Below are 15,912 nucleotides of genomic sequence, written 5' to 3'. Positions count from 1 at the left end.
CTGCACATATGCGGTCCCTTCAGTGCCCTGCCACGGTTTTGGGCGGGAGGCGGCTGAAAACAGGAAGAACGGTAAATACCTTTCCCCTCTAACAGTTCACGGCTAAGAACAGAGGATGGTCCATTGAGCCCGGAAGCATCTCACACAAAGGGGGCAAGGGGTTGTTCTTGTCAGGGGACCATCCCTGCCTTCCGCCACCGGAACCGGTATATAGAGGGCCCCGAGGACGCCGGAGATCACGAGCCGGCTCATTTCCGACAGATGCGGGAGGGCAGCCTCAAGGTTACTTTCCATTCCGTCGTTAAGAACGGAAGCAGGCATGGTGGCATTGGAGCCTGAGCTAAGGAAGAGCGAGGAGTCTGGCAAGGCCAAACGGGCGCTGGGGCCTGCAACAGGGCCTGTGCTGCTTGATGCACTGTTGACAGTGACCCCGCCTTCCTGTTTGGGGCCCGGTGCCTCAGATTTGGAGACCGGGCGTCACACTGACCTTGGGTCCAAGCCAGGTTAGTTTCCTGTGGATGGTGACATCTCCTCGGAATAGGCAAAGGCTCGGCAGACAGTGCTGGATCGTGGGGTGCCCTGAACCCACCCCCGCTTCTGACTGAGTCAAAGTCCTTTCCTGACCTCAAGGTCAGTTTTGACTTTTCTAGGGAGAAGAAATCTTTGGGGGAGCCTTGCGCCATTGATTTGTTATTGGCTGTGTGGCCATCTTGGCGCCACCCACTTCAGGTTCCGAGGGCAAAAATAATAGAAGTAACTGATATCGGGAGACAGACGGGCCTGGATCAGGTGCTTGGATCGGTCTCTGCCTCATATTGGCCGGGTGACCTTGCAGTTTGTGATTTGCTAAGGGCTCGTAACATCTCTCATCTCGCTTGGTTTGTCCAGCACCCCTGGGAGGGAGGATGGCAGGGAGCCCACCACTCTTGTCAGGGAAGAGGAAACTGAGGTCCCGGGAGACCCATTGCCTCTGTAAGGTCATCCGGCCACAAGAGCCCAGGGCTGGGGGCGGGGAAGCACAGCTCCTCATGGGTCTTCTGCCTCCAGACCCACTTTCTTTCCACTGCGTTCCCCACAAAAGAAAATACTGATTTCAATCTACTCGTGGAAGGCTGGGCTTTTATTTACTTCATCAGGATGATGAATAGCCCGTCTATACATACTACCTTTTTAAAAACCAGCCTCTAACATAGTTAATAGGCTTTTGGATAGCCTGGACACTTCCACATGTATGCGCACACTTCTTCTTACCCACGGTGCTTGCTTGCTGGACTGCCGCTCATATATTCACAATGGCATATTGTCTCTGACTGGGGACACGTGGGCAGGATACCTGGCTGAGGTGAGCCTCAGGTGGCCAACACAACTGCCCAGGGGAGTTGGAGGGGTTGTGATGAGGCCCGTGGTCACAGCGACTTGGCCCTGAGAAACCCCAGGACACTGGAGTGGATGTAGCAGGGTGGGGAGCCCTTTAAGGACATCTGAGCTGACACCCCATGTTGAAAGAGGAGCCTCCTGGCCTAGGGCAACCCAGCCCATGAATTTAACAAGCTTCACTGGACGCCTCCAAGGGGTGAAGTGCCCTGAGGGAGGGACACGGACATGGAAAATTCAGTCCCCAGCTTAGCAGGTTCACAGTCTAGCAGGGAGAGGACGCCACACCCACCGCCATCCTAGATGATTAAGAGGGTCCCATGCTCTCGGTCAGAAGGAGGTGTTGAAGGGCTAGGGGCCCTAAAGTCTGGGGAGGGCAGTGGTCAGAGCCAGCTCTCCAGTCCCAGGCCTGGGTGTGAATGTGGCCTCTGCCCCTTGGAAGCTGCCTAACTTTCTGTGACCCGTTTTATCATGGGCTGTTCTGAGTGCTAAAGAAAGTGTATCTAGAGCGTGGCAGAATGGCTGGCACCTTGTAAGTAAGCGGAAGCTCTTTTTGTCTGAAAAGTGGGACCCAGGCTCAGGAAGCCAAGGGCCTAGGTTCGAATCCCAGCTCTGCCTCCTGCAGGCGTGGGCTTTAGGCCTCAGTATTCTTGGCTGTGAATCGGAGGTAATAACAGTACCTGTTTCATGGTGGCTGTGAGGATTAAAACCTTTGGCACAGTGCTGGGCAGTTGAAAACAGAGGGGGGTGTTTACCCCTGAGAGCCCAAACTTTGGACAGCCAGACCACTGCGGTGTGCTGTACCCTCCTGTGCCCCCTGCAGTGGAAGCGTGGAGTCCTCACTGCTGGACTGCGGGGAATTCCCATGTCCCTCCTTCTTTTTATCGAGCCCTACAGATGCAGGCTCTGGGACAGCATTTAAAGTCTCAGAAGAGCATTTTTCTTTTGGTTTATTCTGAATGATGTTAGTTCACATTTTCTTAGCAAATTGCTTTTTTCCTTGTTGGAGTCAGAGTTCTAGAATGTCAGAATCAGAATGACCCCTAGGAGCCCCCAGCCCAACTCTGTTATTTTACCGATGGGGGAAAGTGAGGCTCTCAGAGGGTAAAGCCTTGGCCTAGGGCGGCCTCGGACCCTGACAGCCGAGGGAGCGAAGGCAGGTGGTGTGTTGTTCCCTGTCCGGTGTTCCATTGTCGTGCTTTTCCATTGCTCGGCCTCACATTCACATCCGGTTGTGAGGCTGGATCATGGCATCAGTGTGGGCCCCTAGTAGGAGCCCCTGGGTGTTGGTCGCAGTGAAATTGAAGGACATGTCCCATACCAGGTTGGTGGAGAGTACAACATCCACTAGAACTTTCTGCAGTGATAGAGATGCTCCGCGTCTGCGCTGTCCAGTACGCTAGGCACTAGCCGCAAGTGGCCAATGAGTGCCTGAAATGCAGTCAGACATGGAGGAACTGAATTTTTAATTGCATTCATTTAAATTTATTTAAATGCATACAGGCTGGCCTCCTGTGGCTGGTGGCTACCTTATGGGACAGTGCAATAAGTAGAGGAATTTAAAAACCAGAATTCCTGGTAGGCCTCTGAGGGGCAGGGTTTCCTAAGGGAAGCTGGGAAGCTTTCTGGGGACTGTAGGCAGCTCTCCCAACAACAGAGCTAACGGAGGGGGACCTTGGAAGGTACGTGGCCCAGGGCAGATGCCCTGGAGTCCTTTGTAGGGAGATGTGTGAGGTCTGCAGAGTTTCCTTTTGCTTGCCCTGCTTGTAGGTGTAAATCCGCTAGGAAGTGTCTTCAGCTCAGGGATTGCTTTGTTCACTGCTGTACCATGAATGCCCAGCAAAGTGCCTGACATCTGGTAGATGTGCCAATAAAGATTAGTGGAATGGACTTGAATTTTTGTACAAGCACACCCTCGTTTTCTTGCGTCTCACTTTATTGCACTTTGAATATATCGCTTTTGTTTTTTTTTAATAAATTGAAGGTTTGTGGCAACTTTGTGTTGTCAGGTGATGGTTAGCATGTTTTGGCGATAAAGTTTTTTTAACTAAAAAAATTTTTTTATTGACTTATAGTTGCTATGCAGTATTACATAAGTGACAGGTGTACAATATAGTGATTCACAATTTTTAAAGGTTATACTCCATTTATAGTTATTAGAAAATATTGGCTATAGTCCTCGTGTCATAGGTATAAAATAAAGAGTTTTTAAAATTATTACACATTTGATCGTGTAAACATAACTTTTATATGCACTGGGAAGCCAGAATAGTCATGTGACTTGCTTTATCTTCGAGGTATGCCCGTTTGGAATTTTTTCTCTTTGGGGCTTTGTCTTTGGGTTTACAGGGAAGTCAGTGAAAACATAGAATCTGAGTTACAGAAACCGCACTCGGAGTTAGTATTCTGGGACATTCCATAACGCGATGCACAGTGCTGGCTCCCTTCCTGCGGGGATGCAGGAGCTGTGGGTGAAGATGCAGTCTTTGCAGCCCAGGGAGCCTGTGGTGGGCCAGGCTGTGCTCACCCACCATGCAGCCTCCCCGTCAGTGGGCCAGGCAGCCTGGCATTGCCCTCGCCTTGGCACCACTGCTTCCCAGCTCCCTGGTTTCAGTCAGGCCAGGAGTTGCTTCCTCCTGTAGGTGACGCTTCTCTGGATGGGGCCCAGCCTGGGGTGACTATTCCCTGTGCTTCCTGGTCTACTTTCTTTCACTCTCGGAGGTATCTTGAGGAGGAGGGTAAATTATATGGTCACCCTGCCTGCAGGCTACCTACATCTGAATAACTGAGGAAGCTTATTATAAATACTGATTTTCTGCATGCAAATTATGCTTCAGTAGAAAAGTCAACAACATGCAGATTTAAAAAAACAAGAAAATTATTTATTTATTTGATTGCACTGGGTCTTAGTTGTGGAAGGCGGGCTCCTTATTTGTGGCTCACGGGCTCCTTCGTTGTGGCAGGTGGGCTCCTCAGTTGTGGCACACGAACTCTCAGTTGCGGCATGCATGTGGGATCTAGTTTCCTGACCAGGGATTGAACCTGGGTCGCCCGCACTGGGAGTGCGGAGTCCCATCCACTGAGCCACCAGGGAAGTCCCCAAAATGAAGATTTTAAAACATTTATGAGATACTTGGGGAAACGTGAATAGTCCCTTGACAGTTAGGAATACTAAGGAATTTCTGGTGGTTTTTTTGGCCCTGCCACAAGGCCTGCGGGACCCTAGTGATCTTGGAGAGGCAGCAGCAGTGAGTGGTGGCTTGAAGCGAGATCTTAGTGCCTTCCCAGGAATTGAACCTGGGCAGCCTGGATGAAAACCAGGAATCCTAGCCACTAGTTCACCAGGGGCTAGAGTCTAGAAGCAAAGTTCCCCTGGCTCTTACCTCCACTGAAAAAATGCATTTCTGAAGGAGGCAAAAAGTGTGAAAACAGGTACAGAGTTTATCATTAGAGACATAACACAACACGTGGGAGAGCTCACAGAGAAACTGTTTAGTTAAGACAGAAGCAGGGCAGAGACGCACACCTGGAGAGGAAGGGTGTGGGCGTCCCCCCTAATGAGGAGGAACATTGAAGAGGGTTTAAGTCATTTATATGGGGCAGTTCTTCCGGGTCTTTGTTTACCTTTGGCCAATTATCTGGTTACTTTTTCCACACCTGACCTGCCCTAGGACCCTCCCCAGCCTGTGTGCACAACTTTTTTCCAAGATGGATTCCGGCCCAGAGGCCTAAGGGGGGCCTTGGCATCACCTATTCTGGGTGATTTTTGACCCCCAAGGAGCCTTTCTGCACAGGTGCGATGTCTCCCTTGCCCCAAGGATGGGAAACATAAGACCTCTTGATCTTTTCCTCAAGCAAGGTTCAGCCCCTCTCTGTTCCTGCCATGGCTGTTATCGTAAAGTGTCCACAGGAGACAAAGTCCAGCTCTTTACCCTGTTCCTCTTGTTATTTCTATCTCGAAGGGCAGACAGGAGGCTGGTCATAAATATCTAACCTGGAGCCCACCTATCTCCTGTCTCAGGAAATGCAAACAGGAGGCTAGTTGTACGTGTCAGGCCTGAAGCCCACCTTTTTCCTGCCCCAAGAAATGTAAGCAGGAGGCCAGTTGTAAAGGCCTAGCCCGGAGTCCATCTATCTCCTGCCTCAGTAGTTCCCCGACCAGGGTTCTAGGTATCGAACCCAGGCCCCCTGCAGTGGAAGCGAGAAGTCCTAACCACTGGACTGGCAGATAATTCCGGCCCCTCCCCCCCCCCCCCCCCCCCCGCCCTTCTTTTGTTTGTTTGTTTTTTGTTTTGCAGTATGCGGGCCTCTCACTGCTGTGACCTCTCCCGTTGCGGAGCACAGGCTCCGGATGCGCAGGCTCAGCGGCCATGGCTCACAGGCCCAGCCGCTCTGCGGCATGTGGGATCCTCCCGGACCGGGGCACAAACCCGTGTCCCCTGCATCGGCGGACTCTCAACCACTGCGCCACCAGGGAAGCCCCCCCACCCTGCTTTTTTTTTTAAGGTGAGGTAATTATATTGTAGTTATGCTTTTTTTAAAAACAACCTTTACTGAGGTATAAATTATGTGCCATAAAATGTACCTATTTTTAATGTACGGTTCACTTTTGACAAATGTGTACACCTGTGTAATGATCACAGTTGTGACATAGAACTTTTCCACCACCTCAAAAAGTGCCTTCCTGGGGACTTCTCTGGGGGCACAGTGGTTAAGAATCCGCCTGCCAATGCAGGAGACACAGGTTTGATCCCTGTTCCGGGAAGATCCCACATATCGTGGAGCAACTAAGCCCATGTGCCACAACTACTGAGCCTGCGCTCTAGAGCCCTAGAGCCACAACTACTGAGCCCGCATGCCACATTACTGCAGCCTGAGAGCCTAGAGCCCGTGCTCCACAACAAGAGAAGCCACTGCAATGAGAAGCCCACGCATCACACTGAAGAGTAGCCCCCGCTCACGGCAACTAGAGAAAGCCCACGCGCAGCAACCAAGACCCAACACAGCCAAAAATAAATAAATAAATAAGTGATAAATTAATTACATTTCTAAAAAAAAAAGTGCCTTCCTGCCCCTTTGCACTTGGTTTCCTCCCAGCTCTGGCCCCTGGCAAACAGGTATGCTTCCTATCACTAGTTTTGCCTTTTCTAGAATTTCTCATCAATGGAGTCATAGACTCAGCACAATGCTTGTGAGTTTCACACGTGTGTGTGTGTGTGTGTGTGTGTGTGTGTGTGTGTCGGTGATTCTTGCTGTTGTTGCCTAGTAATCTTCATTATCTCTTTATCAGACAGTGAACATTTGAGTTCTTTCCAGCTTTGGGCAGTTATGAAAACAGTTCACAATTGCAGATTTCAAAACATTTAGGACGTAGCTGAGGAAACTTGAATGCTTACTTGATATTTAATGATATTAAACTGGGCTTCCCTGGTGGCTCAGTGGTTAAGAATCCGCCTGCCAATGCAGGGGACACAGGTTCGAGCCCTGGTCTGGGAAGATCCCACATGCCATGGAGCAACTAAACCCATGCACCACAACTACTGAGCCTGCGCTCTAGAGCCTGCGAGCCACAACTACTGAGCCCGCATGCCACAACTACTGAAGCCCGCGTGCCTAGAGCTCGTGCTCCACAACAAGAGAAGCCACCGCAATGAGAAGCCCATGCACCACTGCGAAGTATAGGCCCCGCTCACCACAACTAGAGAAAGCTGTGCACAGCAACGAAGACCCAAAGCAGCCAAAAATAAATAAATTTATTATTTTTTTAAAAATGTTAGTTTAAAAAAAAAGAAAAAGAGGAGCTCCTTTCTGCTTGCTAGATGGGATGCTGCCCGATTCACGAATTGTTGAATAAAGCCAATTAGAAAAAAGTTATATTAAGGAGTTCGTATTTTAGGTGGAATAATTGTTTTGTGATTCTGTTTTTATTTTTATTTTTTGGCCACACCATCTGGCTTGTGGGATCTTAGTTCCCTGATCAGGGATCGAACCCGGGGCCCCCGGCAGTGAGAGCACTGACTCCTAACCACTGGACTGCCAGGGAATTCCTGTGGTTCTGTTTTCAAACGGAGTCTTTATCTTTCCGAGGGAATGCTGAGATATTTACATGTCGTGATCTGAGCGCAGGTTGGAACAGAATTTCCAGACACAAGGCAGAATGTAAGGAAGGCAGAGTTTATTAAAGAGAAGCGTTGCTGCAAGAACAGCTGGCCGACTTCCTGGTAGCCAGGGAAAGTCGACAATGAGCATGGGTTGCTTGTCTGTTTTTATAGCCAGGGAACCTGCGAGTCATCTGCTAACTGGTCAGAGTATGTATACTTTCAGCGTGCTGAGCGGGAGGAAAACTGGGCAAATGTCTTTCCTTATATGGGATGGGAAAGGGACAGGGCATGCTGCTTGGGAGGGCCCTGGGACATGGCAGTGGTCCCATTGTGACAGAGTGACGGGAGTCCTGTAACTCTTTGTTCTGGCAATATTGGCCCTTTGAGTTTATCTTCTTTGTCCTTGGACACTACGTTCCCCCCTCTCTTTATTTACAGGGCCAATTCTTTGGCCCTATTGGATACCCTGCTCACGTCTACCTACCTGCCTATCTCCTTCTTAGGCGTTCAGGAACCCTTTTTGTAAGGAGAAGGGGCGACAATCTCTCTGGCTGCTTCCTGCTGGACAGGGGCATTGTGGGGCCCTGGGTCCCAATGCCCACTCTCTATCAGGGTATATTTACGGAGGGAGATGAGATCCTGCACAATGATTAGGCAGTTTGTTCCAGTGTATTCCGTGTGCCAACTGGCTGGTACTCTTGTTGTAGCACCATCTGGAACTGAATCTTTTGAACCTGTCGGGAGATGAATTGAGATAACGTGTTAATAATGCAGGGGCCAAACAACAAAACAAAGGCCATCAGGATTGATGGTCCCAACAGGGCAATAGCCATGTCCATCTCTGGATCCCCACAGAGGAGAGGAGGTTGGAAAGCCAGCTTGGGGCCCTGTCCTGCTCTCTCTTTTAAATCTTCTATTAATTTGATGTTTTTCTTTAGAATCTGAAGGTCTTCTTCAACCTGGCCAGAGGTATTAATATAGAAGCAGCATGTCTCATTTAGCAGGGCACAGATACCCCCGCCTCAGCTGTTATAACATTAAGGGCCTATTTTGTAAAACCCCCTCGGCCAGAGAGCCTGGGGCTGACTGCTGTTCCTCAGTGGCTGCTACCGCTGCCTTCCAAGTTTCCTGGGCCGTGATGGTGAGAGGGAGAGCGCTCCTCTCTGAGAGGGGTGTGCCTGCAGACCAGAAGAGCCCTCCAAGGACACTGCATATTATTTCAGGCTGATCAAGAACTGGGTTATCATCAGCATGTCCCCACCAAGCAGCAGTTCATGTTTGTCTCTCCTGGACAGGTCTTATGGCCTCTTCGAGGAAGGACCCAAGGCTGGGAATGCCTCCTGAGGAAGCTAAATCCTTTGTAGTCATAATGGCCGCCTCTGGGACCACAGCAGTAATTGTGCGGGAGCCCCTCCAAAGTGTGGGAAGGTCCAGATAGACCCCTTTACCACGTAGAAATGAAAATCCGGTGCCCCTCAAGGATACCCCTGCTGTGGCTCCCCAGAGCCAGGCTCTGACCTTTTGGGAGTTTTCCTCTGGAAATAGACTGGGGTCCCATGGCCTAGGATTATATTGGGAAGGCCAAACTCCAAGGAAGTAATCATCTATACATAAAGGGGAGAATCCGGGCTCTGACTGATTATGAGTGTGACTGGGGGATTGGCATAACAACTTTCTGAATATTAGCTGAATTATGTTATATTTTGGAGGAGAATCTTGCCGGGAGGTTAAACTAAGTAAGTGTCTGGTGGTCACACCGATCCCCACATATTTAGTTCCCAGGACCGAGCTGTTTATGGGGATATGGTCTTCATTAATATATTTCTTAGTCACAGTTTTCCTTGAATTTCCCCAACACAAAGTGGAATTACCTTCGTGTACCTCATATTTATTTTCCTCGGACCAGGGATCCCACTCCAGGCTAGTCTGATTAAAATTGAGGGTGTAGTTACAAAGAGAGTCATTTAGCCAGCCCAAATGGGTCCCCAGCCATCTGGGTTTTGGAAACAGAGCTGTGCCTCGTCTGCCCAAGCTTGGTCTGATGCCCATATCCTGTTTTTCTCTTCATGAGTACAACAGGTGGTCAGGACTACATGAATGTCTTGCCGGGTCAGGTCAAAGGCTATGGTGAGGGCCTGAAATTCCTTAATAGAAGTGGTGGGATCCTGACCGAAGGAACCTAACTTGTTTTGAATTTGGAAAATGTCCGACATGGGAAAGGGAACATGGAATCTAATAGTGCCCATGTCTCCATTTGCTACTTCCCTTAAGGGAAGCATATTAGAATCTGTTTCCTGGCATTGGGCAGTCCTCTATCTTGTGTGGGGAGGGAAGAGGGGGCTTTTGCCCTGATAAGGGGGTGGCTGTTGGGAGCTGTGGGTTGAGGCGGGGGCAGGGGCTGAAGCAAAGGGGGTTGATGTGGTGGGGAACAGGAAAGGTCGAGTAGAGGGTCGCCTAGGAGATCTGATGGAGAGGGAGGCAGAGGGGGTCGGGGGGATAAGGTGGCAACAGAAAGACACATGGTGGCATGAGTCCCTCAGCTCCAGATTCTGACTACGGGCCATAAAGCTCTGGATGTAAGGAACCTCGGAGTCCTTTCCTTGTTTCCGGCAAGAGAGATGAAGTTGGAGGATCGTGTTATAATTTAGTGTGCCGTTAGGAGGCCACTGTTCTCGGTCCCCCAGTTTATACTGGGGCCAAGCCGTGTTACAAAAGAAAATGAGCCTCTTCTTTTTGAGGTTCTCAGGGTCAAAATTTTCCAGTTCCTGAGGATACAACCACGGGGTGAGTCTGAGGGAGGCTCCTGAGACGTACCAGAACCCTAAGGCTAAGAATGCCTATGTGCCATAGAATGGGGGTACTGAGAGTCACCACCGGCTGACAGAAAGGTGTCCCCTTTGTCCCAGTGATCTCTCCGTGCGACTGAGGCACAAAATGGGTCGACCGTCTCAACAATCGCATCTGACCGTGAGAGGTGACCCCTGAGCGTGCAACTAAGGCACCTTGTGACTCGGGCAGGGAAAGAAAGAAAAGAGAGAGAGATTCCCGGGACCCACTGGGTGACCCCCGGCTTGGCGATGCCCTGAAACGTGAAAGGCACTCTGGGGACGGCTCAGAGGCAATGCCTAGGCTCCTGTAAATCAATCCGGACGGAGAAAGAGGTGAAAGTGTAACAGAGAAGACAGGCTGAGGAATCGGCCTCGTAGCCCTGCCGGGAAGGCGGCGGCCAAGGGGAGGAGGTTCAGTGTTCTGCTTGAACCAATACGCGCCTCACGGTGCACGGAAGTTGTCTTGCTGGGGACAGACGCTCTAACAGCCTGGTCCATTCCGTGACCCTCTTATGCTTTCACGGGAGTCTTCAAGCGGCAGGCACCCTAGCGGCTTTTAAATGCCTGACCTGTGCCCGCACGATGCCAATCGGCCTAGTCCGCAGTCGGGAGGAAGACAGAGGGATCCTCAGCCGTCTGGGCAGCAGTTACTGGGGCGAAGTGAGCGTGGAGCCTTCGGAACACACCAGGGTGTGGCCCTGGCCAGAGTCCTCTGTTGCTTCCATGGCAACTTGCCTGTTCCCAGAGAGTCCCAAGGAATGAGGAGAGGAGGTGGGGAAAGAGATCCCCCAAGAGATATCCCCGTACGGGCCACCACAATGCTGTGATCCGAGCGTGGGTTGGAAAAGAATGTAAGGAAGACAGTTTATTAAAGAGAAGGGTTGCTGCAAGAACAGCTGGCCGACTTCCTGGTAGCCAGGGAAAGTCGACAATGAGTATGGGTTGCTTGTCTGTTTTTATAGCCAGGGGACCTGCGAGTCATCTGCTAACTGGTCAGCGTATGTATACTTTCAGTGTGCTGAGCGGGAGGAAAACTGTCTTTCCTTAGAAAGAGGCAAATGTCTTTCCTTATATGGGATGGGAAAGGGACAGGGCATGCTGCTTGGGAGGGCCCTGGGACATGGCAGTGGTCCCATTGTGACAGAGTGATGGGAGTCCTGTAACTCTTTGTTCTTCTTCTTTGTTCTTAGAGCACACCACCCTGACTCCAGGCGCTAGTTCCCCTCTCAAGGGCAACGAAAGCTTTCAGTTTCCCTGGCCTCCCTCCAGGGATGGTCTACACGGGGCCTGCAGGTGTAGTCACCTGGTTCCCATCATTCTGCGCTTTGCCTTTTTTCATCTAATGGTGCTTCTCCTAGACCGTTCCTCCCTCTTGCTTGGGGCTGTGCACTCTTGTGTTGTGTGGATATAAGTTAATCTGAGTCCCTTATTGGTGGACATTTAGGACACGGCCAGTCTTTGCATGATAAACAGCTTTGCAGTGAGTAACCTTGAACACACTTGGTTTAATCATGTGTGCCAACATCTGTAGGGTGAATTCCTCTCAGTGGAATGGCTGGCTCAGAGCAGCCTATGCATCTGGAGTTTGGACGGATAACGATAACACCAGGTTGCCCTCCAGGAGGTTGTATCCACTCATGCTCCCCGTTCATCGATGAGCCCCTCGGGACAGGTGGGCACAGGCAGGGCGGTGGGAACGTCTGGTTGTGCCTGGCCAGCAGCGCTGGTCTGGGCAGATGCAGCTTGGAGCCCTGCAGGACAGTGGGAGATCAGGCGAGAAAAGTTCCGGATCCCTGAGAGCTTCGAACGCCTCACTAGGAAGTTGAATCTTTTGTTTTTCTGGCCACCCCGCACGCACGCACGGCATGCAGGATCTTAGTTCCCTGACCAGGGATCAAACCCACTCCCCCTGCGGTGGAAGCGCGGGAGTCACTGGATCACCGGGGGAAGTCCCGGGAGTTGGATGTTGAATCTTTATTCCATAGGAGGGGCCCTGGAGGGTCTGAGCAGGGGAGTGCACTCCTGCTTAAGAAGAGGGACTCTTGGGGCAGTGGGGTAGGCAGTGGGTTAGGGCTGGGAGGCAAGAGGCAGACGAAGAAGCCCCCCCACCCCTGGTCCCCAAGTGACTCCCCACATACCAGCCCTGCCTTGGTCTCCCCGAAGCCGCCCCATCCCCCAGGACAAGTCCAGACGCCGTCCCCAGCCAGCCCCAGGCCCTTGTGACAAGCTCCTGGCTCCATCGTCCCGCTCCCCTCTTCACCCCCGTCTCCCCACAGGCTGCTGGCCAGCGTTGGGGGGTTGTCATCTGTTTCTGGACCCACCGAGCTCTCCCAGCACTGGGGCCTTCCCCTGAGATGCGCCCTCTTCTTGGAACATCCCCTGCCCCCTGTCCCTGGCTCAGCCCTGCTCCCCCTCAGGGACTTGGCCCAGGTGTCACGTCCTCTGCGAAGTTTTCCCTGGCGTCCAGGTGAGTGGCTGCCCCGTCTGGGAGTGACTCCTTGACCCGGGTCTGTGCAGCTTCCTTCGTGCTCCTGTCGTCAGCTTTGTGTCTGCTCCGGAGGGGAGCAGAGTCCGGGTGGTGTCTACTTCGGTTAGCCACGGGCCCAGCCCTGGCCATCTCATCCTGTGCTCTGGGACAGGAGCAGCTGGAGTAGAAGGGGAGGGGCAGTGGGTGACATGGTGACATTCAGACGCCACTGCTGGGAGGGCGGGGGGAGTGGAGGATGGTGAAGAGGATGCTCACCAGAGGCAGTGTCTGTGCCACCGGCCGGCTGAGAGGACGTGAGGGGTGGGAAGCCGGCAGGGTTCCCTGGGCTGACCTTCCACTGTCCTCTGAAGTTTCTGGGGTCCAAGGAGCGAGGGAGTCGCAGGTTAGCATGGGCAGAGGGGCAGAGAGAGGTGGGAGGGAGAATGGGTCACACAGAGTCTCCCCCCAGGACTGGGTCAGGCCCGCCACCTGCTCTGTCCCCCGGCCCCCCGCCCCCCGAGCTGCCCTGCGTGGGGTTGAAACATTTCAGTCGGGCGTGGCCAGTCAGATACCAGGAGATGTCGCGTTAGACTCTGGATCTTGCCAGCTTCTCTCGAAAACCCAGAGCTTCGGCATCCTGGACTCAGACACCTGCACGGCCGCAGCCGGCCAGCGTGCAAGCCCAGTATCGCCCCGTTGCGTCCCTGCTCAGACACCCGTGGGCAGTGCCGCGTGGCATCGTGCTTCGTCTGCTGGGCTGTCTTTTCTTCTTTTTTAATAGTGAAGCACTTTTCATACCCATGTCTTTACTAAAAGTGGGAAAACAGAAGCTCCACAGAGGGGCCGCGTGTTCTCCTGGCGTCCCTCCTTCCTCCCAGTCCTGCCTGGAGGTGACACGCGTAGGGGGAGCTCTGTGGAAGGTGGGTTGAGGAGGACCCTGCCCAGCAGCTCCTGAGCCCTTTGGAGGGAGGGAGGGCAGGTGTGGGATCACAGCTCAGCATGCAGATGGAGGCCAGGAAGGAACCACAGTGAGGCCATGGGGAAGGAGTCTTGATTTGGGGCCACAGGAAAGGGGTGAGTGAGCTGGGCTCTTGCCCCCCTGTGTCTGTGGGAACTGCAGAGCCGAGTCAGGGTCAGGTCCTGGGGGAAGGTTTGTGTCTGCGCTGCCTGCCTGGGTGGCCAGCCGGCCTGGGGGGTTAGGACGGTCCTTGGGGCAGGACCCAGGGTGACCAGGTTGGGAGGGGGCTGGAGAGTATGCAGTCTGGAGCGCCTGGCATTTACTCCTAAGTGCCCAGGGACCCCGGGGGCAGTGGGATGTTGATGGCGTGGGGTCCCCAGGGACCCCCAGTGTGGCAGGGTGGCGCAGGCGCCATCCCCTGTTCTGCTATTTCAGAGGCCACCTCCTTATCAGTCCCTTCCTCCTCAGGGTCCTGCCGGATGCAAGCACTTCCTCCTGCACCCTGTGGCCCTCTGTCTGCACTTCTCCCCCTGGCCCTGCATCCCTCTGCACCAGCCTGGCGTGGGCAGCCTCACTTTACAGACTCGGAAAGGCAAACCCACAGAAAGGAACCAGGCTCCGCCAGAGGCAGCCTCTGGTACTCCTGGTGTCAAAACGTTTTGGTCCTCACCTGTCTGGAACCCCCACCCAGCCCTTACCCCACCTCGGCATCCACCAGACACCGGTTCCCGCATGCAGAGATGCACCATCTGGTCTTTACTAAGTTGAAAACAAATACAAAGGAAAGAGTCTGATACAGCAGTTTTGTTATTTGAATTGGCTACCTCTTAAGCTTAAAAAAACCCCACAACTCTGGTATAAGCTTGAAATTTTTAAACTTAAAGTTTTTAAAATTTTTAATTATTTTATATTTTCAGTTGTATGGATATATGATTGACATATAAAACTGTACAACATGGTGACTTGGCATACGTGTGTGTGGTGAAATGATCACCACGGTAAGTTCAGTTAACACCCATCATCTCACATCGCTATAATTTCTTTTTCTTGTGATGAGAACTTTTGAGATCTACTCTCTCGGTAACTTTCAAATATATGACATGGTGGTGTTAACTTTAGTCACCGTGCTGGACATTACATCCCCATGGGTTATTTTATAACTGGAAGTTTGTACCTTTTGACCCCCTTCACCTGTTTTAACCCATCCCCCCGGAACCCCTCCGGCCTCTGGCAACCACCAGTCTGTTCTCTGTATCTATGAGTTTGAGCTTTCTAGATTACACGTATAAGGAAAATGAAGTAGTTTTTGTCTTCTTCTGTCTGACTTATCTAATGGATCTAAACTGCCCTCAAGGTCCATCCGTGTTGTTGCAAATGGCAGGATTTCCTTCTTTTTTATGGCTGAATTATACACACACACACACACACACACCCCATGTCTGCTTCATCCATTCATCCATCAGTGGGCACTTAGGTTGTTTCATGTCTTGGCTACTGTAAATAATGCTACAGTGAATGTGGGGCTGCAGATATCTCTTCAAGAGAGTGATTTCATTTCCTTCAGATTAATACCCAGAAGTGAGATTGCTGGATCATATGATAGTTCTAGTCTTAATTTTTTGAGGAAACTCCAGGCTGTTTTCCACAGTGGCTGCACCAGTTTACACTCCCATCAGCAGTGCACAAGGGCTCCCTTTTCTCCACATCCTTGCCGGCACTTGTTTCTTGTCTTTTTGATAATAGCCATTCTAACAGGTGTGAGGTGAGATCTCATTGTGTTGGTATTTTTTTTTTAAATGTTTTTATTTTTTTGCCGCACCACACGGCGTATGGAATCTTGAGTTGCCTGGCCCGGGATCGAACCCACGCGCCCTGCTTTGTAAGCGAGGAGTCTTAACCGCTGGGCCACCAGGGAAGTCCCCTCATTGTGGTTTTGATTTGCATTTCCCTGCTGGTTAATGATGTTGAGTAGCTTTTCATGTGCCTGTTTGGAAAAATGTCCATTCAGATCCTCTGCCCATTTTTTAATTGGATTGTTGGTTTGTTTGGCTATTCTGTGAGTTGTATGAGTTCGTTATGTATTCTGGATATTAATGTTTTCTCCCATCCCACAGGTTATCTTTTCATTTTGCTGATGGCTTCCTTTGCTGTGCAGAAGCTTTTTAGTTTGATGTAGTCTCACTT

General features: G+C 51.6%; 2 protein-coding genes across 2 annotated transcripts in view; one reads left to right on the top strand and one right to left on the bottom strand.

Moving 5' to 3' along the window:
* RNF207 (ring finger protein 207) overlaps positions 1-15,912 on the bottom strand; it is a 196,406-nt gene that overhangs the window by 58,520 nt on the left and 121,974 nt on the right. The window lies entirely within an intron of this gene.
* The window catches only part of ACOT7 (acyl-CoA thioesterase 7), a 90,793-nt gene that overhangs the window by 702 nt on the left and 74,179 nt on the right, over positions 1-15,912 (top strand). The window lies entirely within an intron of this gene.

The sequence above is a fragment of the Pseudorca crassidens genome, chromosome 2 (assembly GCF_039906515.1).
Source record: "Pseudorca crassidens isolate mPseCra1 chromosome 2, mPseCra1.hap1, whole genome shotgun sequence".
In the NCBI taxonomy this organism is placed as follows: domain Eukaryota; kingdom Metazoa; phylum Chordata; class Mammalia; order Artiodactyla; family Delphinidae; genus Pseudorca; species Pseudorca crassidens.
This window is presented reverse-complemented; position numbering and strand designations above follow the sequence as displayed.